The sequence below is a fragment of the Perognathus longimembris genome, chromosome 7, assembly GCF_023159225.1.
Source record: "Perognathus longimembris pacificus isolate PPM17 chromosome 7, ASM2315922v1, whole genome shotgun sequence".
Classification (NCBI taxonomy): Eukaryota; Metazoa; Chordata; class Mammalia; order Rodentia; family Heteromyidae; genus Perognathus; species Perognathus longimembris.
In genome coordinates, this window is record NC_063167.1 from 45005800 (window position 1) to 45029430 (window position 23631).

Below are 23631 nucleotides of genomic sequence, written 5' to 3' on the forward strand. Positions count from 1 at the left end.
TTTGTCCTTTGTCTCACCAACTTGTTATTTTCCTTCCCTTCCCCAAATCAGATATACTACAGGGTAAAAAAATCAAAAGCAGTGACAATAGGGGATATGGAAACAAGAGTTGTTTGTTTTTTAATGTACTATGTGCAGCTCGTGGTTTTAAAGTAGTAGTAAAAAGGTTTGAGTGGACGTGTAGTAGTGACAGTGTCTAGTCACAGAACTGTGAGGCTGAGAAGGTTAGATGCAGGAATTCTGCTTTCTGACACATTTACCACAGCCAACCAATTGTTCCCTTGTAATCTGAGCCAATGCAGTTTTAGAGACATTTTTTTTATTAGGCTCCCATTAACCTTATCCTTGTTTCTTTTCTTTGGAGCTTATACTGTTGCTTTCTATACCTATTAGTCTACTTTCTGATTTATGACCATCTCCTTTCTCTAATCAGGAAGGTGATATCTGTTTTCTATATCAATGGGCATATACAATAACCAGTACCCAATAAATGTTGAATCAATGTGTAAATGAATATATAAAATAAATGAATATATAAAATAATGTATCACATTGTATATTGCATATATGTCAACCTGACCTAGACAAGGGATAGAAAAACAGGTCGTAAGATATCATAAGAAATGTACACACTTCCCTACTATGTAACTGCACCCTCTTTGCACAACACCTTGTAAAAAAATTTATGTCCAATTAATAAAAAAAAAGTGGTAAACTTAAGTCAAAATAAAATAAAATAATGTATCAATGTGTAGATATATAAAATTCAGAAAGGTTTGATAATCAATATAATATATAGATAAATCAATAGAAAATAGGAAGCTCAAATTAAATTGAGGCCAAAATATTCTTTGTAACATGGTACCCTGCCTCTTTCTACACAGTAGCTGCTTAAGAATATCTATTGAGGGCTGGGGATGTAGCCTAGTGGCAAGAGTGCCTGCCTCGGATACACGAGGCCCTAGGTTCGATTCCCCAGCACCACATATACAGAAAACGGCCAGAAGCGGCGCTGTAGCTCAAGTGGCAGAGTGCTAGCCTTGAGCGGGAAGAAGCCAGGGACAGTGCTCAGGCCCTGAGTCCAAGGCCCAGGACTGGCCAAAAAAAAAAAGAATATCTATTGAAGAAGCTGGGAGGGGGGCACAGAATGAATGGAAATGGGGGGGAGGGGAATACAGTAGAAAGGGTCCGACAGCTACAAGGGGCACCGATGAGAGCAAAATAAGCAACTCAAGAGCAGCAGGGTGGGGGGAAAATTAGAGAAAAAGAAAGAACAGATTACACTAAGCAAAAGGTGTGTGTGTGTTATCCGATCTAGAAAGAATTGTTTTACAGTTAATAATCATAGACGAAATTAGCATTGTAGACTAGAGTGACAATGTACATTAAGGATAAGAATTTTTTCTTGGTTTTTGAAAAAAATAATGAAGAAAGTAAGGGGGGTGGGATGAGGGGCCAGGGGGAGGGAAAGAGGGAGAAATGAGGAAAGGGATAACAGGTATGACAAGAAATGTATATGTATTCACTACCTTAAGCATGTAACTGTAACCCCCTCTGTACATCATCTTGACAATAAAAAAAAACACATAAAAAAGGGTATCTATTGAATAAATGAACCAACAGGGAATCCTTAGGTAACACATGTATGGTCATCACTGCTCTGGCATAGCTGTCACCCTGTAAAGTACCTCTTTTATCAGTAAACTCAAACATCTATTAAGTACCCACAATGAACAAATGTATAGGTCACCTGTATAATATATAACAATACAAAGTCATTGCACTTGGCTGGAAGATACTACACAAGATCAGGACTGTAGTATATGCTTGGGCAGGCTGTACACTGCCAAGAATGCCCAAATTGAGGGGAGCAGTAATAGCAAAAACCCAGCCTGCTTTCTTCTAGCCAGGCCATGTCCCTAGTACAGGAGTGCCCCAGCCAGAAAAGACACTGTTCACTCTCACAAAAACAACATATATTATAAGAAGAGTGTCAGTCTTATTTCTTAAGGTTGAGCTCTACATTATGGATTTTAATGGCACAAAAGACACTATTAACATAACCATTTCCCCCTCACAAGGCCCCTGAAATAGCCACCTGGGTAAGAGCTATGCTATGAATGCTTATAATACATAAAAACAGGAAAGGGTAGCCAGTCAATTCACTACCACCTTTCAATTCAGAAAAGTGTGTAAGACTGTTAACATTTGTCAGAGAAACCTGAAAATAGACCTGAATAGATTAAGTTCCAATGCAACAAAAGGTGGTAAGAAAGTGTACCAGCAAGAAGGGTAGGCTCAGGCTAGGAGATCCAGTCACCATGCCTTCATCTTTTAGCTGAAACACCAGTTCTCACTCTGTATATATTGGGTACACAGAGGAATACATTCATATGCCCTCACATGTGCACACACGAAGTTCACATGTGCACACATAAAATTAATGGGGGTTGGTACTTAAAGTTTCTGACTAGGATATTTAAACTGTCAGAAAGTCCTGCTCAGTAGTGAAAAGCTTCTTACAGAGCATAAAGCAACTCTGGGATTCCTCAGCTTTCTCAGTAACTTTCAGAGAGACCTTTGGAAAATTACACTCTTCCGCAAATCTAGGCCTCAAATTCAACTTTTATAAATTAAGTAAAGGCTGGGGATAGAGTTCAGTGGTAGAACAATTGCCTGAGATGTGCAAGGCCCTGGGTTTAATCTCTTAACACTGCAAAAAATAAGTAAAGGTGTATGTAATATGTAATAGATCAAGATTTTTGAGCCATAGTGTAAGAAACTGAAAGGTTCTCGGTGGTATAAAAGTCTGAATTTGAATGTATTCAATTTTAATATAAATATACTTGAAACAGCCAAATTTCATTCCTAATATTTTAACATTTTTGAGATTTATAAATAAATCCCCACAAGTTCAAACTTTTTAGCAATTTTACCCCATCCAAATTTCATTCCTAATATTTTAACATTTTTGAGATTAATAAATAAATCCCCACAAATTCAAACTTTTTAGCAATTTTACCCCTGAAGATTACTAATGTGTTCACACATTCTACAGACTTCAAAATCATGCTCCTTTTCTCAATTCTAAGCTTATATTGAAATACCTTGTAACTATGTTACTGGTTGTAAAGGAAGCTGGCATCTTCTCTTTCAAATTCAGGCCCATGTTGCATTGCTCCTTTACAATTGTTCATGAAAGTATACTACAACACACTTGCAATGGATCCAATTAAATATCAGGCAAAGCTCAAGATCAGCTGTTGACTCATGCTTTTATCACAGAGCACTAGCAATCTAACAACAAATGAATGTATATGAGGTTACACTGTAATAAAATGAGCAGTCCCACATTATCATTTGTCTTGCACTTTGTGATAGGAAATAAAATATTTGTTAAACAGTTTGATTCTTTTGAGAGCAAAGTTCCCCCTTCATCTTTCAGGCTTCTAGGCCAATTTAATTAGAGAGAATGGTGAAAATGTATCAAGATACATTATTAGTAAACTATTCTTATCTACAATTGCTTTATTCATGTGAATCAGACTGTTCATACTGCAAACAAAACTATATTGAGAACTAAACTGTCAATGAAACTTGACAGACAACTGGAATTGCCACTCAGTACTCTTCTCAAATTCAGTGCTCATTAACCCAAATACATTCTTTTTCTGGCTACATTTTAAGTAATGGTGAGATATTTACAAGTCTTAAATACATAAATGACTCTCTTTAGGACAGGAAGTTCTGTGTGGGATTTGATCTGCAATGTCACATACCTTTGCAAAACAGTAGCACACAATTCCAGAACACTACTATGTTTCTAAGAAAAAAAATGTAATCATTGTCAATCTAAATGTACATTTATTATTGAGATGACCAAATACAGGATGTATAAAAGACACAAGTCTAACTGTATCTATCTAAATGACCTGATGTACAACATAGATGAGAAAACCTAAGTATTACTATAAAGTTAAGGTTTGAGATGGACAGTTTTAACATCAAAGTCACACAACAGAATAACACAAATAAGATCCTTGACCTACACCTTATTGAGAGAAAGTACTTCACACTTTCCTAGCTCCTCAGTGCAATTCTCGCCTTACTGTGGATTTCCTGGGTTTAGTTATCACTACTGACAACATTTAATCTAACTAATCCATATCTAAACAATAAATGTTTATTGACTGTATGGGTATAATCTCATATGAACGAATAAGCACCATGAAGGGGAAAATAAAGGGAGAAGGGTGTTTCATATACTAAATATGGTACTAGGCTCTGCAGACTGTATATGAGTTAATGTAAAAAGGATCTCTAAAAAGCTTTCCTGCTAGAAATTAATGCCAAATCATATTCATATCCAGAATATGAAACATTTACAGAATAAAGCTGAGCAGAGGTGCCGGAAGCAAAATTTTAACATGAACTGCATTCCCTAGGGAAGACGCATAGTTAGAGAGACTTGTTGTCACAAGTCTTTGCAAAGATAAACTAGCCTTCCTTCCAATGAAGCAGACTTGGGCAACAAAAATAACTTCGAAACTACAAATGCCATCCATGTGAAATCACTCTTAACAAATGATCAGTTTTTAAAAACTGCGTCTTCTGAAACTGTTTTGAAACCTCTCCATCATAAAAGACAATAACCATTGGATGAACATAGTTGTGCTGGTGGCTTTAGTGTGGTCTTTCTTGTAATGTTTTGGGTAGATGCCCAAAAGTGAGGCTGCTGGGTCATAGGGGAGCTCTATGTTTAGCCTTCTGAGGAACCTCAATACTGCTTTCCAGAGTGGTTGAACAAGTTTACATTCCCACCAAAATTGTATTTTCATGAATTCTACACTGTGTATCACTCCATTCCAAATCTAGAATGTATTTAAAAACAAAAAATATACAAACCACTAAAAGCCAGACTTGGTGATTTGCATTGGTAGTCCTAGCACTTCAGAAGCTAAGTAGAAAATAATCATGAACTTTAGATCAAACTGGAATTTGTACCCCAAGTCTAAGACTAGCTGGGGAGGGGTGGGGAGAAGAAAAAGCACTAAAGCATTGACCCATAGATATCTGGGACAAGTCACTTTTAGGTACTCTGATTCTTTTCTTCTGTCTACTATAAAACTGGGAAGGGAGTTGTGTCCTGGAGGAGGTTTTTCCAACTCATAAAATTACTGTTTTATGATTATTATGGTATGCTAAAAATTGTTAGACAGCCTATTAGACAATTCATATCAACTCACAACTAAATGTGTTCAGGTTCATGGCATACTTGTCTCCATGATCTCTTAAAACCATTAGAACTGTCAGTTCTAACTTGAGAAAAGTAAACAAGACTCAAAGCCAAGAAGGATCTCGTTGGACTACTTTCTTTACCTCTCAATCAATAAAATATTCCCATAAGTGTCTGGCCCTAACACTTCCAAATGTTTCTTTCCATCTAACATAAGCAGTGTTTTCATCTGATTGGCAACTGAGTGTAAATATTATCTGTGTCAATAGTATCTGACCAGCTGAGCACTGGAAGCTCACACCTGTAATCCTAGCTACTCAGAAGGCTGAGATCGGAGGATAGGGGTTCAAAGCCAACGTGGGCAGGAAAGTCTGTGAAACTATTATCTCCAATTAACCACCCAGAAAACCCAGAAGTGAAGTTGTGGCTCAAAAAGGTAGAGTACTAGTCTTGAGCAAAAGAGTACAGGTAGAGCACCCAGCCAGGCTCTGGGTTCAAGCCCCATAATTGAAAAAGAAAGGTAGCTAATCCTTAGCCACTGATTTTTTTTTAAACATACTAAGTATTGAATAAAGTATAAATAACTACTGATTTTTTTCTTGCCTATTTTCTCAGGCTAGTCTCAAACTCTGAACCCTTGGTTTTTAGAGGACTCAACAAGCCTCTTCATAGATTCCTACTATATGTCAAACACATAGAAATGGTTCTGGATACAAAACTGATGACAGTTAAGCAAATAAGTGCAATAACATATACATTCCAGAATGTGCTTGGATCAGGTCTGACAAATTCGCCCTTTAAAACATACCAATGCAGGTAATACATTCCTAAATACAGTCTTAAAAGCAATTCTGTCTTTTAAAAAATTCATCCTCTATTGGTTGTTTGAAACTTGGAACACATTTTCCCTAATACAAATTGCTATACATGTGGTTAAGTTCCCAAGCCAACACACAAAAGACTAATTTAACACATAAAGTATCTAAAACACTATGCCTCTACCCTGCCAACAAAGTAGAAAACAGTACTGCCGCCAAAGAGAACCATGAGTGGTATTGTCATCTCAAAACTGTAGCCTGAGTACAAACTAACAGCAAATGGGAGTCTTGAGCGGATGCCTAGATACTTTAAGGAATTGAAATCAGGGAATGAGACTTATCCAAGGTCCAAGTAGGTAGGCTTGGTTTTCATTAAATTTACTGAAAAGCTGGGTGCCTCTAAACATGCCATTCAACCATTCTAATCCTGTTTACTCTATGAACATCTGGCACAGAGTAAACAGTCACTAAAAAGTAAGACATTGCATGGTTTTTTTCAATTGTTTGAGACAACACAGCTTTCATCTTTCTTGATATGAGTGTAAGCTTTCATGCCTTGGTTTATCAACATTATTAGAAAATGTTCAGTTTCCAAAATGAAGTAACTGAAGTAACTAGAAAGGCATTAGAGACTGAAGGAATAGACAATATATGATACACCAAGGAGTTATCTGACAGTAGAAGACATGAAGAGGATTTCAGGAATTTCCAGATGGTTTATGGGATATTTATACAGGAAGAGGAGAGGAGGAACAATAAGTAATAGAAAATCCTTATCAAGTGTTGACTTACATATATACAACACACACATGAGCACACATTTAATTTTTAAAATCCGGTAGGTGCTATTATTCCCTTTATTATCCTCTTATAGATCAGGAAACTTAGGACAATGAGTAAATTCTCAAATAGTAAAATAAGGCTGGACTGAAACACACGGACTGATTCTGACTGGAGATGTTAATCACTACAATGTATTGATGCTTTTGTAGCTGGAACTCAAGCATTTGCATAAAGGGTTTCCTTCATGCGAAGTTCCTAACTTTAGAAGTATCTACTGACAAAGTTCCTCATTAAAAAAAGTATAAGCATCATGGGATCATCTACAGAAAATGGTACTGGTGGCAACTAAAGTATTAAATGGTACTGGGTCCCAGGCCCCATCTAAAGCAGTATCATATGTTCTACCTTATTCAGGATTCACAAAGCCTCCATGGTGACAGATACTATTATTAAGTCCCTTTTGCAGTTGAGAAAATTGGAACTCAATTAGGAACACAAAATCACAGAACTAGAAGTGGAAGAGGACAGCCTCAGGTCAGGTTCTTCCTAGTCCCAAAGCCAGTGTGCTTTCAGAACCTCACATCTGCTGTGCTCAGATGTCAGTGCCCAAGCAATTAAACATGGATTATGCTATATAATTAGTAGGTAATATAAAGCAATAGAACTAGACATAGCAGGAAGATCTTTGAGGTCCACATGGGCTACAGTTTTAAACAAACTAACATAATAGAAAAACAAATGTAGTCTAATTTAAAATGTGAAAATATCAATGTGTGTGTGTGTGTGGTATGTGTGCATGCACCGGGTTAGAGACTGAACACAGGGCCTTACATATACTAGTAACAACTTCACTCTAAACTACCAAACTCACTTCAGGACAACTAAATGAGAAATTCAAGTGTCCATAAAAAGGGATCTTTGCATGTTTTCTTTGTTATTCAACATGTGATATTACACACATGTGTGGCGATCCTTCCCCAAAGACCTAAAACTGTTTCAAAAACATTATATTATAAAATGTACTAAGAGAACTTAGTCACTTAGGTTCTCATTTTAAGTGCCAATGTCAACACAGAGATAAAATAAGTTAACAGAAGTTTTTCCTGAAGCATGCAAAGGATTTGGGGGTTTTTGTTTTGCTTTGGTTTTTTGTTTCTTCTTTTTTTTTTTTTTAACACTAGAGCCTCAAGTTTTAGTTCTAGCTTTGCCATTTGGTAGTGGTTGGGGTTTAACACAAGCTGCCTTTACAACTACATTTAGGTGGAGTTTGGACTTTTTTTTTTTAGTTAGAAACAGGGGCTTCAAAAAACTTTTATAATTTGAAATGGCATAACGAGTCAAGATTCAGAAACTTTATTCAACATTCATGTGAAAGACAGGAATAAGGCTGGGAGGAAAGAGTCAAGATTAGAGATTACTATAACAGGTTGCAGCAGTGGAAATCTGGGTGGAGGAGGTGACAAACTACTGTGGGGTAGAGAAAACCAAAAGGAGAGATCAGAGTGAGACTAAGGCAGAGGTCAGCAAACTAGACTACAAAGCCAAATTTGGCCAGCCACCTGTTTTGTTCAATCAATAAATGGACAGGTTTTTGCATATTTAGAAGGTTGACAGGAAAGAACAGTATTTTGTGACAAACAGAAATACATATTTCAATGTCCATACATCACAAAGCTTTGCTGGAACACTGCCATACTCACTGGCTTATTTAGTGCCAAGAGGCAGGATTCTGTTTGTGAATACTGAACATGACTTTCAAAGAGCTGGAAATACTTATTGTCTTTTCCTTTCTAAAAGAAATTTCTGAATACTGGTCTAAGGTTTTGAGGGTGGTACACAGAAATGACATTAAATAGATAAATTTTCTATTACAGTATGATAATGGGTCAAAAAGAGAAAGAGTATGAGTTTGGGATCAGTTAAATGGAAAGTACCAACAAGTGACCCAGGTAAGGAGGCACAGTATGACATGGGAGGATCATACACCTAGGGGCCCAGGTGTTGGCTCTGCCTCCTGCCTCATTATAGTCTTCCTGAGATCATCACAAGACCTGGCCCCCTACTCATCACTCACCCTCCATGTCTGAGCACAAATGTTACTTCCTCAGAGAGAGCTCATCCTCATCCATATACCTTGACATTCCCTATCCTTTACCTTGCTAATGTTCTCCATTGCACTTACCACTACCTAAAAGTATACTGAAGCTATCTTACTGACACATTTAACTTCTTAGAATGTTGGCTCCTGAAGGGCACAGTTTTAACTCTTAGCTCTTGCTCCTCTTGTCCTAAATGCTTTTGAATAGTGCCACAAATGCCTAAACCAGTAGTTAGAAAGATAAAGAACAGATGAATAAAAGCAGGGATAACTGCAGCTCAGACAAAAGTCTGCACAATTTTAAAGACAAACAAGATCTGTCATTCACAAAATCTTAAGGAAAGTCACATTTGTCGAAGAAGAAAAGCAAGAGAAAAAGGAGATATCTAAGAAGAGAACAAAGACACACAGAGAGAAAAGTAGTTACTTTAATCTCAGAAGCCTATCAGCCTGGTAGCAAAGGGTTACTGACCAGGAAGGAGGTCTATAGGAGCAGAAATATTTTAGTTAGTAAGGACAGAAAATGGGTATTAAAATACCATACCCAAAGGTGGCTGATGATCTCCAGAAGTGGCAGTTTACAAAGGGTTAAAGAATGAGTGAGTGAAAGGAAGTGAGAGCTTTCAAGGTACTGGTAGCAGACAGAGGATGTGGAGGAGAAAAGAAAAGCGGAGGCACACCCAGGGGCAGTGGGAAATGGTATCCTTTTCTCTTTTTTCCATACAACAGCAGAAATCTCTTATATTACTAATGTTCAGTGTTAAAGCTTTCAATTTCCCCTATTGCTTTATGAAAAAGTCCAGATTAATATGGCCTACTATGCCCCGCCTGATCAGGTTTCTGATTATCTTTCCAACCTGAATTTTTTTCTCTATATACCAACTGATGGATGTTGGCTCTATTTGGTTCCTTTGCACATGCTTGTTCCCTCAGACTAGAAAGCAAGCTTACCCCTCTTAGTGTTGATAATTCTTTTAACCGTCATATTTCAACCAATAAAATATATATTTCAGAGACATCTTGCTTTTACTGCCCCCTCTGTCTTATAGACAGCTAGACATCTCTCCTGATACTTAGCACAATTGTAACAAACAATTTTATTACTATTGAACGATTCAACCATTGTGCAACTGTCTTTTCCACTGAGCAGAGTAGTTCTTGTCTTGTTTGTGTATGTACATGTGTTCTATAGATAGTTGTTGAATAATGAGATGAATATGAAAAACAAGGAGTATTTTTATTTCAATTAGCATGTGAATCCTAAAAAGTCTACTTTCAGAATCCATACCAAGGGGCTTACAATTTATGGTTAAGCCAATATGACCTACTTCCAAGAAAGCAGAGTGAATAATCATTTTAAACATAGCATATGGATGAGGCTCTCTGGAGTTCCCATCACATATACAATGAATTTCCTAATAGGATAACTGATACATGGTAATCAGCAGACCAACCTAAATTTCTATATAATGGGGAGGGGGAGGGGAGGGGGAGGAGATATCTGTAAGTACTCCTTTTCAACAGGGAGGAGGGGGAGGGGAAGGGGGAGGGGGAGGGAGGTAGGAGGAAGGGGAGGGGAGGAGGAGGGGCAAAGGGAAAGGAAGAGAAGGCAGAGGGGGAGGAGGGGAAGGGAGGAGGAGGGGGAAGGGGAGGAGGGGAAGGGAGGAGGAGGGGGAAGGGGAGGGGGGAAGGAGGAGGAGGGGGAGGAGGGGAAGGGGGAGGAGGGGAAGGGAGGAGGAGGGGGAAGGGGAGGGGGGAAGGAGGAGGAGGGGGAGGAGGGGGCGGAAGGGGAGGAGGGGGAGGAGGAGGAGGAGGAGGAGGAGGAGGAGGAGGAGGAGGAGGAGGAAGAGGAGGAGGAGGAGGAGGAGGAGTCTGTAAGTACTCCTTTTCAACAGTTCAGGTGGACTGCCCTACAGACTGCCTTCCACAACCACAAATCAAATTAGGAAGCTTCCCTGTCTTTCTCATTCTTGAATGAGAGAACAAAGACACAGTATTTGCTACCAAAGCCCAGGGCATAAGAATGGTATCTACACCACCTCATTTCCAACCACAAGGCAACTGTTATTCTTAAAAATAATACCCAGATTAAAAAAGAAAAATCCAGGGCTGGGGATATAGCCTAGTGGCAAGAGTGCCTGCCTCGGATACACGAGGCCCTAGGTTCGATTCCCCAGCACCACATATACAGAAAACCGCCAGAAGTGGCGCTGTGGCTCAAGTGGCAGAGTGCTAGCCTTGAGCGGGAAGAAGCCAGGGACAGTGCTCAGGCCCTGAGTCCAAGGCCCAGGACTGGCAAAAAAAAAAAAAAAAAAAAAAAAAAAAATCCAACATAAGTATCATTAAGAAGGAAATACACTTAAAATAAGCAAATATGTATGCACACATGTAACTAAAACAAAGTATGACTATAATTTTGTATTGGGGATAAATCTTACTTTAGGAACGGAGAGAACAAGAGCAAGAGAATGGGTAGAAAAGGAGGGAAGGAGAAAGAGAGGAAGAAAGGAAAGGTGGGGAGAGGGAGCCAGAGAAAAAAGAAAAAAGGGAGACTGGCTCACTATGGAAAAGCATTCAATAGTTCAGTGCAAATTGTATATTTGAGAGGTCCTTGGTAAACTCCTATGATTCCTTAAACAGCAAAAATCCCTGGAATATTACCTGATCAGTAAGATTTTTAATTTGGATCCAACTCTCAGACACCATTTTACAAAATAAAGATACCACAGGCCTCTTCATCAATAGCCAACCACTTGCTAAGTCTGACTCAGTGAAAGCAACATAGTATCTTTCTATTGAGTTTCTCAGAAAGCCTAATCAATTCCTCCCAAATTATATTCCTTGTTAAATAAAAGAACCTTTGTTTCTTATTTTCCTTAAAAATAGAGAAATACCTAATTTATCTAGCACCAAAATGCTATCGACATAATAAATGCTTTTAGATTAAAAAAAAGCCACAAAAGTTTTTTGGTTTACTCATTTCTAAATGAAGCCTTTCAAATCTATCAGCTACTGTTCTGTTCTGCATGTAATAATAGGTAGTACTTCTTACCATCTTAAAACATTCTGAATATAATTTGAGCTTTTTAAAAATAGACATCAAACACATATACCAAGCTCATTTTTAGCTCAAGCCTGTAACCATCTTTAAGCATAGACATTCAATTCTTAATCTCAGAAGTAGGCACTGTCTTTTCCCTCATTCTGTAGATAAGAAAACAGGTGTAACTTGTTCACTCCTCATTGTCAGGCTCAAACCAATCAATCTATCTACTCCAGGGCCTCCTAAACTATTAAATTCAAGAAAAGGCTCATGCCTGTAATCCTAGCTATTCAGGAGGCTAATATCTGAGTAAGGACTGCAGTTTGAAGCCAGACACTTTCCTGAGGGCAGGAAAGTCCAAGAGTCTTTTATCTCCAAAAGGCTACTCAAAAAACCCAAAAGTGGCACTGTGGTAGAGCACTAGCCTTGAACAAAAAGCTCAGTGACAGTGCCCAGTCCAAACCACAGAACAGGCAAAAAAAAAAAAAAGTAAAGAAAAACAAAGGTAAAAAAAAGGAAAGAAGGAAGGAAGGAAAGAGAGAAAGAAAGAGAGATATAGAGAAATTTAAGAAAAGAAGCAAGCTAAAGATAACCATGTCTGTTTTCTATCTGGAAGTATAACATACAGACCTGAGTCAGTCTCCAACACAGAAAACTTGGGATTCCTCTTTATATATTTCAACTACTGATCCCTCTAAACCAATGTATTTGCCAAGTACTTCTTTAAGTACTTGCTTGGGTGGGTTTGTTTTTTTTTTGGGGGGGGGTGTCTGTTTACAGAAAGTCTGGTTCCCCTCTGTACATTTCAGTTACTGATCCTTCTTAACTTACTCCCTAAAAAGTTAACGCAAAGATTGCTTACCGTTTAGGGGAGGGGAGTGTTAGTTTTATTCTGAAGAAAACCTTTTCCTTGACCTGGGTCATGTTTGGGAAATGGGGCATTTACTTTATCTCAGCACTTGGGAATCAAAAGGCCATAAAGCTCTGAGTTCAAGCCCAAGTACCAACACCAAAACAAAACAAAAACTCTTCTTTGAATGTATCCTCTAAAAATTCTGACAACAGTGGCCCTATCTCCTACTAGAACACTTCCTAATCCTTAAATGAGGTGTATGAATACCTTTTCTATTACAAGCCTGAATTCTTGACTTATTTCAGTTATGCTCTACAACTTGACCCTTCCTTCCTTAATGCCTTGGTCATCCTTACCAATATCAATTACTAGATTGTGTGGTGACAGTGACAGTTTCAAATTCCTAGGGTGTTTACAATGGTTTACTCCTTTGATAAATGCCCAGATTGTGTCACTGTTATAGTTCCCCTTTTTATAAACTATCTACTTCTACCCTGTTAAGATTTTTAAAATAATAATAAAATAAAAATAGCACTGTTTTGCCCCTGGAGCTGCATCTTCCTACACTCATCCTCTTAACCACACCAATGTCTTCGGTTTATTGTAGTTTGAAAACCTATACAGTGCTGAAGAGACTCTTAGAAATTACAAGTAAATCACAGTGAATTTTTCTCTGCTATAAGTAAAGCTTCTATGGACTTCATGACATGTATTCTTTTCTAAGAATTTTCTGTCCCTGGACAATTGGCAAGTGATAGACAATAAAGCATTTTCAGTGAGAAGGACAGAGGGGCACAATGGTTGGTAAAAAGCTGACCCTTTTTAGAAGTCAGTGCTTCACAGTTTTTCCATTTTGATAATGATGTTAGTCTTGAGCTCAAAATTCAAATGCCTTCACATCTTCTTTACTCATCCACTAAACAGAGGCACAGTTTTCTGTATGTTTGTTTTTTTGGTTGTTGCTTGGTCCTTGTTTGTGTCATGACATCCTGGGGCTTGAACTCAAGGCTTGGGATGTACTGTAACCCCAAGACAGGGAGAATTATGAGTTCAAGACCAGCCTGGGCTTCAGAATGAGATCTTGTCCTCCTCAAAAAAAAAAAGTCTATGCATATTCTCAAATTCTAAATTCTAGGAGAACAGAGCATTTTGTTCTTTTTTTGTTTACTTTCTGCGACTCATAAGGAGGGCTCAAAAATATTTACTGAAGGAATAAATGAACAAAATATTGTTTGCATCTTACCAAGTCATCTGATTAAAAATATATTCTAACATACATACCCCAGCTGTCTTCTGGCCAGAGTAGACCTAAAAGAATTTTCCTTTTGTTACTAAGTCACAATTTGCCTTAGGGCTGAGCAATCTACTCAGACATCAAGGAAGAATGTTTACCCACTGCCGGCTGCTAAGGGTCACAAATCATAAAACCACAGAAATGAAGGTATCACAAAAATAAGGTTAATATCATGCTTTCTTCTTGCCTCCAACTGCTGAAAATGTTCGCTCACTTCAGAAGGGAAAGCATTCATAGAAATTAATTTCCTGCCCTGAAACTCTTTCATTTCAACATGGCAGCTGTTTCAAACCCCATGTTACCATAAAGTTTTTGAGACCGGAAACTAGAGGCATACCTAGCTGAGAGCACAGGAGAGAGGAAGAAGCCAAGAGGAAGCATGAACTAAAGGAGAATATGTTTTGCAGCTTAGCATGAAACATAAAAAACAAGCCAATTTCTCTAGTGCCTCTCATAACATAATAGCTTTTGACCTTAAGTTTTTAAAAGAGACAGTCTTGTTCTGTTGCATAGTCTAACCCCAGACTCCTGGACTCAAGCTTTCCTCCAGTCTCAGTCTCCCAAACTGGAAGGTTCGAATTACAAGTATATACTACCACACCCAACTTGCATTGTAATTACTCAAAAAGAAAAAAATAAAAAAGAACATAAAACCAATTAGCACTTCCTTGGTCATCAGCTGGTATGCTCTCTTCCATTATAACTGTTCTGGAAATTCTAACCTCTCTTTAAAAAAATTGGTAAGAATATAATTGTCCATAATGGGAAAGGCAGTAGGGAGGACATAAATGGTTTAGGTCTTTTTCCCCCCTCTACTTACTACTTTCTTTTATTTTCCCATTTTTCCACAATGAATTTCCCCCTTCTCATTTAGTTGTTATAACCAGAAAATAAATTTTATGTTTAAAGAAATTATATAGCTTAAAGTTTATGCTCTAACAATAAGAAAACTAAGCACACTAAGTAAATTCTTCAGGTTGGATGCTGGTGGCTCAAGCCTGTAATCCTAGCTATTCAGGAGGCTGAGAGCTAAGGATCACGGTTCAAAACCAACTCAGGCAGGAAAGTCCCTGAGACTCCTATCACCAATTAACTACCAGAAAAATGGAAGTGGAACTGTGGCTCAAAGTAGCAGAGTGCTAGCATTGAGCAGAAAAGCAAAAGTGACAGTGCCTAGGCCCTGAGTTCAAGCCCCACAAACGACGCGTGCGCGTGTGTGTGTATCAACACATATATATATGCCAAAACTGAATAAAAAATAAATTGACAATAACAAGCCATCCACAGTCTCAAACATACTGTTTTCACCTCCTCTCTTGGCCAACTACCAGTATACCTTTATAACAATTTATTTACAAAAATAAGTATCTTTATAATAGGTATAATTTGTATAGCATGTCAGTTTCCATGTATTAGCACATGCACTATTTACTCAACAATACTGTAAGGCTGTGAGACAGCCAAGAGGGATATTTTTGCACCTGTTTACAGAGAAAGAAAATACGTGTCACAAATGAAATGATCTGTCACAATAAGAACCCAGATCATCTACTTTTCTTGTATCCAAAAAAGATTTCTCATTTTGGGCTCAACTGTCATTTTGAGGTAGACATTCCCTTGTTGGGGGGGGGCGGGGGGGCTGAAGATGATACTGCTGTATATTTCATAGGAAATTTAGCTGCATCCCTGAGCCTGCCCACCAGAGAGACCAATAGTAACACACACACACACACACACACACACACACACACACACCATAGCTACCATAAATCTCTCCAGAAACTGCAAATATCTTCCCTGGGTGCAAAATTATAGCAAGTTGAGAATCACTGGCTAAGAGAATCTGCAAGGTCGGCTGCAAATGTGGCTTAGTGGTAGAGTGTTTGCCTAGCATGCATGAAGCCCTAGGTTGGATTCCACAGTACCACATAAACAGAAAAAGCCAAAAGTGGCACTGTGGCTCAAATGGGAGAGTGCTAGCCTTAAGCAAAAGAAGTTCACAGACAGTGCTCAGGGCCTGAGTTCAAGCCCCAGGACTGCCCCCCCCCTAAAAAAATAATGATCTGCAAGGTTTCTGTGGCAGCTCTATTCTATGGCAAAGATCCATATACCACTCAATAGGGCATGCGAAGCAGCTTGCTCAGCTCCATTCAGCTAATTAACCATTGGCCATCTACTTGAAAATCTTAATGTGAAAATGAACAAGAAAATTCTTTGCACAAGCATATACATCTTAGACAAGAATCCTAATAGCACATTCCATCACATTGATATAGAGAATAAATAGGTTTAGAAAGGGGGAAAAACAGGACTCAGAGTTAGAAATGCAATTATTTTTACTTAGGGTTCTTTGCATAAAAAAATAAACCTATATATGTTTTCAATACTTGGCTCCATTTGTGTTTCTATCCAAATATATGTTACTTCTAGAAATGAGTGATAAGTTTAGAATATTATTAGAATCTTGCAGCCTATCATCTACTGTTGAAACTACTAGTGTTCATAAAGTGAAGATCTAAACTGGCAAAATTCATGGTCCTATGTGGAAGCCCACAGATGAAGGTTCTTTAAGCCAAGTGTACCACAGCAAAGGCAACAGAATTCTTCATTTCCACTTGCTTAGCAAGAGCCTGAATTTAAAATATTTTGCAAACTAATTCCCCTTAATGCATTAAATCTGTAACAGATGAATACTGAGTAGAGAAATCATTACAAGTACAGCAAGCCAAGCTGTTATTATAATTAACTGAGCTACTGACAAAAGTATTTATAGTGTGTATATGTGTACATATTTTGTTTGTATACAAAATGTACATATACAAAATGTATATTTGGTAAATGTCTGAATTATTTTGCCAGTTTGTAATTTTTTGTATTTTCCATCATTATTTCTTAATGGTAGTACATAATTGGTACACTGTGGAAACAATTTGAACTGGCTCCACTCAGTGTGGAGTTTAACACCAAAATCCTAGTGCTAAAAAAAAAAATACAGCTAGGTTATTATTGAGTGCTTAGTTAAGATGATTGATAGAATTAAGAAGAGGATATGATTGCTTCATAATACCTTCAATGTACTGGGTATGATATATTTGCATCTTTAAATGTGTATAAGAGGAGGACATTTTCTTTATATTACAAAGCATATTGTACCAGAAGTATCCAGAACTCTTACTCTGATGGTTTCATTAACATCCACCACAAAGTACAAAAGAACACATTGATCTTCCAGTGAAAAGACCCGGAAGACATCATAGCCACCAAAAGCAAAAGTAATAATACAAAATGAAGTTTTGGAACAGGAGGAATAAAGACTCAGTGAAAACACAATGCTCATTTTAAAAAATATTTTTCCAAAGGATATATGCCAAATCATAAACTGAATTCTTTTTTTTTTTTTTTTTTTTTTTGCCAGTCCTGGGGCTTGAACTTCTTTTTGCTCAAGCCTAGCACTCTACCACTTGAGCCACAGAGTTACTTCTGGCTTTTTCTATATATGTGGTGCTGAGGAATCGAACCCAGGGCTTCATGTACACGAGGTGAGCACTTTACCACTAGGCCATATTCCCAGCCCATAAACTGAACTTTTTTCAAAAATAAAATAACCAAACTCTCCAAGATCGCATCTAATTATCTCTGTATTATATACATCATTTAACACCTCGAGGGAAATTTTTAATGCCTTTCTGGCCAGAGAAGCAATTAAAGCTTTACATCATTGTAAATACCTGCCACTTAAAAACCCTGTGACCAGGAGGGGTCAAAGGGAATATTAACAGCATGTACAGTGATATATCAAGCCATTTACTAGGGCTTTCAGGGAGGTATCAGAGTCCTAGAATCTTATCCCCAGCAAACAGCTACCTATAGGAAAGCATACAGAACCTATGCTCTAAAAGATGGATCCAAAAACACCTTCAGTCTGGTCTCTTTTGATAAGTCCCTGCGTCAATACACATCCCTGGGGCCCACGTCCCCTGGAAGCTAGGTAACTTCAGAGAAGTGTTTACTAGTCCTGCACGAGTTACCTCTCCCTCTGACAGACCGACCACGCGTGGAGGGGGTCCAAGGAGTTGGGGAGCCGGAGATTACGCGTGGTTTCGGTTAAATCAAGTCCCTGGCCATAGTAGGATTTGCAATCCTCTGCGGATCCTTTCTCGCTATTCCTCTTTCCCGGCCCCCTCGTCGGGGGTAGAGTCATCGGTGGCCCTTCAAGCTGGCTCTTCGAGGCCAGGGTCCTGAACACGTCAAAGGGAGGGGGCGTTTCCTTAATTGACAGATGCCACTCACCCCCACCTAGCCCTAAATCCCAGAAAGGTCCCCTCGCTGAGAAGGCCAGGGAGAAAAGCACCTAAGACCCTTCGCCTGCGTCCTGTGGTCAGGAAAAAAAAAAAAAAAAAATTCTCTCTCGAGCCCCGCCACCAGCTGTGGGACCCGGGGCTGGCGGTCGCGTTCTCGGTGCGGCGAGCCCGGGGCCGCATAAACAGGATGTCGGATCGCGCGGTCTGGGCTTGTTTATGAAAACTTGCGGCGCGCCCTCGGGGAAAGGGGGCGGCGAGGCTCGACCTTTCCTTCCCAATGCCGAGGCCTCCGCCGCCCGCGGCCTCCGCCAGCCCGGCTCCCCTGGAAATCCCCCGCCGTCCCCGCCGGCCGGCGCCGAGGCCGCGGAGCCCCGGGAAGGCGGCGCGCGAGGACCGGCCGGGAGCCTACGAGAGCCGCAGCAGCGCCTCTGCCAGCGTCGGAGTTCGGCGCCCCCCCAGCCCCCGTCACGTCGCCGCGGACTTCGCCACCTCCCCACGGTGACACTCACCACTTCCGCGTATTCCAGGGCCAGACGGCTCCAGGACGCTGCCCCAGTCCGGAAGGAGCGGCCGGCTCGCTAAGCGGCCCGCCGGGCGGACCACGCCAGGCTGAGGTAGCGGAGGGGACACGAAGGGCCGCTGAGGCCAGGGACGAGGCGGCGGGGGTGGGGGTGGGGGGGGATGGTGGCGGGCAGGCTCGCTGTGTCCGCGGCTCCGGAATAATCCGCGGCCGCCGCGGCCTGCGCTCGCCAACGCTCCCGCCCCGCCGCCGACCCCGCCTCCCTCCCTGCGGCGGCAGGCCACACCCACATGCGTCACGGGAGCCTCCTCCCCGGGAAGGGGGCGGATCCGCACTCCCGGCCCCCACCCAGCTCTCCTCCTTCCGGCCTCGCGCACGCCCCCGGCTCCGGCTCTGCGAGTCTCAGCCTTTGGGTAGCGCCAGCGTGGAGACCACAGGTCGGCCAGCGCGCAGGAAAGAACGACTGTCAGGGTTCACCATCGAGTGCCCCTCTCCCAAGTATGGAGTCCGCGCCGCCCCATCTAGGTGCAATTGGATGTGTTTGTCCCAGGTGTTCTTCAGTGCCTTTCTCCCAGCCGTGCCAGAAGGGAGCTCGTGAAGCCCTTGACTAGCAAGAACATCAATCAAACCTTAGGTTTGACAGATCCAACCCATCCCATATTTAATAGGCTATGTAAAGGCATGGGAATGGAGTGTAGGCCACTTAGGTAAAGCAATAATATGAAAAGTGAAGTAACATTGATAATTTGTGACCAATGCTTTTCTTTTCTTTTTTACTATTGCCTTCCAAAGTAGATATTAAGTTTATTATATCCATGAAAAATCAAAGTAAGGCTTAAGGTCCCTAATCAAGGTCATACTGTAGCTAGGCGTCATGCACAATAGGCAATCTACAGCCATATCCTAACAATTTTATTTCCTAGATATCTGTCTAAGCAACCCAGTTCACTGTGTCATTACAATATGACCCATGCTGCCACTGTTGCTCACTTTAGGGACACAAAAAGCTCTTAAATTGTCATTATGAATTCACTTGAGCCTCTCAATGAATTCATTATTGTTATTAAGTAGTTGTACAAAAAGGTTTCAATTCTATAAGTCAGGTTATGAGTACAATGCATCTTGGACAATGTCAAGAATCAATTAATTCTTCATGGTGAGCTTTTAAATGTTCAAATCTCTTCTACTCAGGCCTGTGCTTAAAACACACCAGTGATTTCAGCTTGAAAGTCCTGCTAGGCCATGAATGGTGCAGTTTCAAGTCACTTAGATCTGTGACTGCTCTTGACTCCACTAACCCTGCTGGTGCAATTCATGATGTCTTAGGGTGGAGGGTGGGGGTTCTGCAACTTAGACTGACCAAGAGGTGTGATCTATGGTAGGGGAAAGCCTGGACTTTAGTTAAGCCTCAACCATTAACCACCTGTATTTCCCTCAACAATTTGTGGCTTACTCATAAAAGTTGAATAGCAGACTAAATGATTTCCCAAGAAGAGAGAAGAGCTGTCTGGGAAGATGAGAGTCAAGCAGATAGCAATTAGGCCCAGGTGGTGGTGTGCATGTTTTGTCTTGCCTGATACATTATACCTCAGCACTGTTGCATCATTTTCTTCACTTGCCTTCCTTATAGGGGTTTTTGCTGAAGTAAATTAAGATATTATCGGTCTGGCTTATAGCATGCTCTCAGTGAATCGGATTTGGGGAGGGTTTTTTGTTTTGCTTTACTTATTTTTGTCTGGGCCTTAGGCATGAGTGACATGAATGTAGACAGAAACATGCAAGAATAACATTTTGGGTGAAGAAAACGGGTTAAGAAAAAAGAAATGAAAGAAAGTAGCAATGAATCCATGATGCTCAACAATTAGTGTGTTTTCTCATGAAGTAGAATCAGAGGAAAGGGCCTCCTTTGAGTTTAGTTCCATTCCCCTGTCCCAGAAATTGCTGAATATTCAACGAAAAAGACTTCCTGACCTGTGAGTGCTCACTGTGAAGTAATCAGAGAGAAGAGCCAGTAACAAAGCAGTATGATTCATGCTCCACAAAAGGCCATCACAGGATCGCTGGGAAGAATCATCCAGTCCACTTTTGAGGAATCAGAAGAGACTTCAAGTAGCCAACAAGTCAGGGGAACAAGCAAGATTATGGCATATTCAAGCAATATAGTGTGTATGGATGGGGCCTGTGACAAGCTGAGCCTTATGCAAAAACAATGTGCTCTGTGGGGATAAGCAAGCTTTTTAGGGGGGAGGCGGGCCTAGCTCTTACTGGGCTTGCTTGCTTGACTTACGTGCTGGACTACTACTCTACCACTTGAGCCATACTTATATGCCTTTCTTAAAACAGGGTTTTGTAGTGTACACTGGAGTATTACCAACTTCATGGCCCAGGCTAACCACCACACACAGTTCTCCCTCTGTCTTTAGCTCCTAAGAATTGAAATGATAAAAATGCACATAGCATACCTGCTCATCAGTACAATAGACCCCTGGTATCCATGGGTACATTATTTTAAGGAAAGAGCCATTAAGAAAAACCACAAAGGCTCAGTCTATGGAGAGTTCAGTGCTGTCTGTGGTTGCTTGATTCATTTTTCCTACCATACTGCCCAACTTCCACTAAAGACATACTATCTCAATTAAGCACATTCAGTTTCGTGGTGGGGGAGCCTTGAACTTGAACTCAGGACCTTGAGTCTCCAGCTCTCATAGCTTTCTTGGTTTCTCTCTCTGCTTTCTTGCTTATGACTGATACTCTGCCATTGAGGCAAATCTTGTCTGTTTAATTGGAGAGTATGTCCCTCTGACTTTCCTGCCCTGGGCTGGCTTTGAACTGTGATCACCAGATCTCAGCCTCATGAGTAGCTAGGATTACAAGCATAAGCCACTATCCCCCAGAAAGCATATACTTTTACCTTGTTTGGAGCGCGGGGGTGGGGGGAAGACCATTTGTTGTTTTTGATGTTGTTATTTTAGGAGGCATATTTTCACTTAAGGACAGGAAAAAACTTGACAGATCATACATGATTTTAAAACAACTGATGATAACAAGACTGACTGAGAGCTTCTCTGTACCAATTGAGCTTTGTAATGTACAGGACAGAATTAAATTTTTTAATTTCTTTTTATTTTCTTTATTTTTTTACTGCATTTGGTAAAAATAAGTGTAACAAATGTGCAAACAAGGTAAACTTACTCATGTTCTTTCTTAATGGTCTTGGTGAGTAATGTACTGTTTGAATCTCCCAAGGAACATAATCCTCTCTAGGTTTTTTTGTTTGTTTGAAGGATCGAATCTTGGAGTTTTTATTAGAGCATTAGCAGTCTGCAGGCATCCAGTTGTTACAAAGGCCTGCAGCTTAGAAATACACTTAACACTATCAGGAAACAGGCCAGAGAGAAAAGCAAGAACAAAAACAATACTAACAAACCAATCCAGCTCCAATGGAGAGCTGACTTGGGATGCCATGGTGACTGGAGACAAGCCAGGTGACATGTCACAGGACTCCAACATGGAGACATGTGGCCTGGCATCCTCTCTATGTTTTCTACTCTTTATTTTTTTTTTTTTAGGTTTTCTATTCTTGCAGAACACTTCCATTTTCATATGTTTCTTTCTTCACCTTTGTTTTGTTTTTGTTGGTAATGGGGCTTGAACTCAAGGCTTGGGCGCTATCTCTGAGCTTCGTTTGCTTATGACTGGTGCTCTAGCACTTGATCCATAGCTCCACTTCCAGCTTTTTAGGGGTTAACTGGAGATAGAGTCTCACAGACTTTTCTGCCCAGGCTAGCTCCCAATTCTGATGCTTAGATCTCAGCTTCATGATAGCTGAGATTACAGGCATGAGCGATATGTACAGGCCTCTTTTCTTCAACTTTTTAATCTCTCTACTCCCTATGAGGGCAGCATGGACTTCTCCACTTTATAAGTTTGACTCATTCTCTAAGGTCCTTGTGTTTTGAAAATGTACCCCTAGATTTGAGCTCCAGTAATAGCTACATTTCCCTTTGGAAAGACATACTTCCCACTTACATAGATTTTCCCTTTGATTTCATCATTGAGAAGCTCAGAATCAAGCATAGATGCATACATATTATATAAAGAGAAATGTACAGCATGTACTTTATAGAGTATATCCCAACTTTACATTATTCTTTTTATGTGTGTGTGAGTGCTGGGGCTTGAACTCGGGGCCTAAGTACTGTCCCTGAGCTTCTTTTTGCTCAAGGCTAGTGCTCTACCACTTGAGCCATAGTGCCACTACTGGCTTTGTCTGGGTAGTTTATTGGAGATAAGAGTCTCACAGACTATCCTGCCCAGGCCGGCTTCACACTACAATCCTCAGATCTCCGCCATCTAAGTAGTAGTAGGATTAGACATGAGCCACCAGTGCCCGGCTTCACTTTATTCTTTTAATCTTATTTTCACTTCACATAGACTCTCTCACTTGCCTTTATGCACAATCTGCCTACCACTATGCTGAACACTACGCATACATATTATCTCTTTTAATCCTAGCTTCTCTATTGTGGGGTCCTGAGCAAGATAATAATTTTTATCTAAGGTATGATTTTTTGGCATCTGAAAGTGAGCATAATGACCACATCTACTTTATTGAGATACCACCAGGTTTGGTTATGACAGTTAGCATCATTTACCTATTAAAATCACACTCAGTTCTTTTTGTC

General features: G+C 40.1%; 1 protein-coding gene and 1 long non-coding RNA gene across 2 annotated transcripts in view; one reads left to right on the forward strand and one right to left on the reverse strand.

The window, feature by feature from the left end:
* Positions 1–19189, reverse strand: part of Jak1 (Janus kinase 1) — a 117025-nt gene extending 97836 nt beyond the window's left edge. Inside the window, exon 1 of the mRNA XM_048351480.1 lies at positions 18936–19189. The gene's annotated coding sequence lies outside the window, so the exon portion shown is untranslated. The remainder of the gene's footprint in view (positions 1–18935) is intronic.
* LOC125355259 lies at positions 12726–16088 on the forward strand. The gene is made up of 3 exons (XR_007211630.1): positions 12726–12744; positions 14805–14807; positions 15771–16088. It is a non-coding gene; the product is annotated as an uncharacterized LOC125355259 (long non-coding RNA).
* Positions 19190–23631: the final 4442 nt, after the last annotated feature.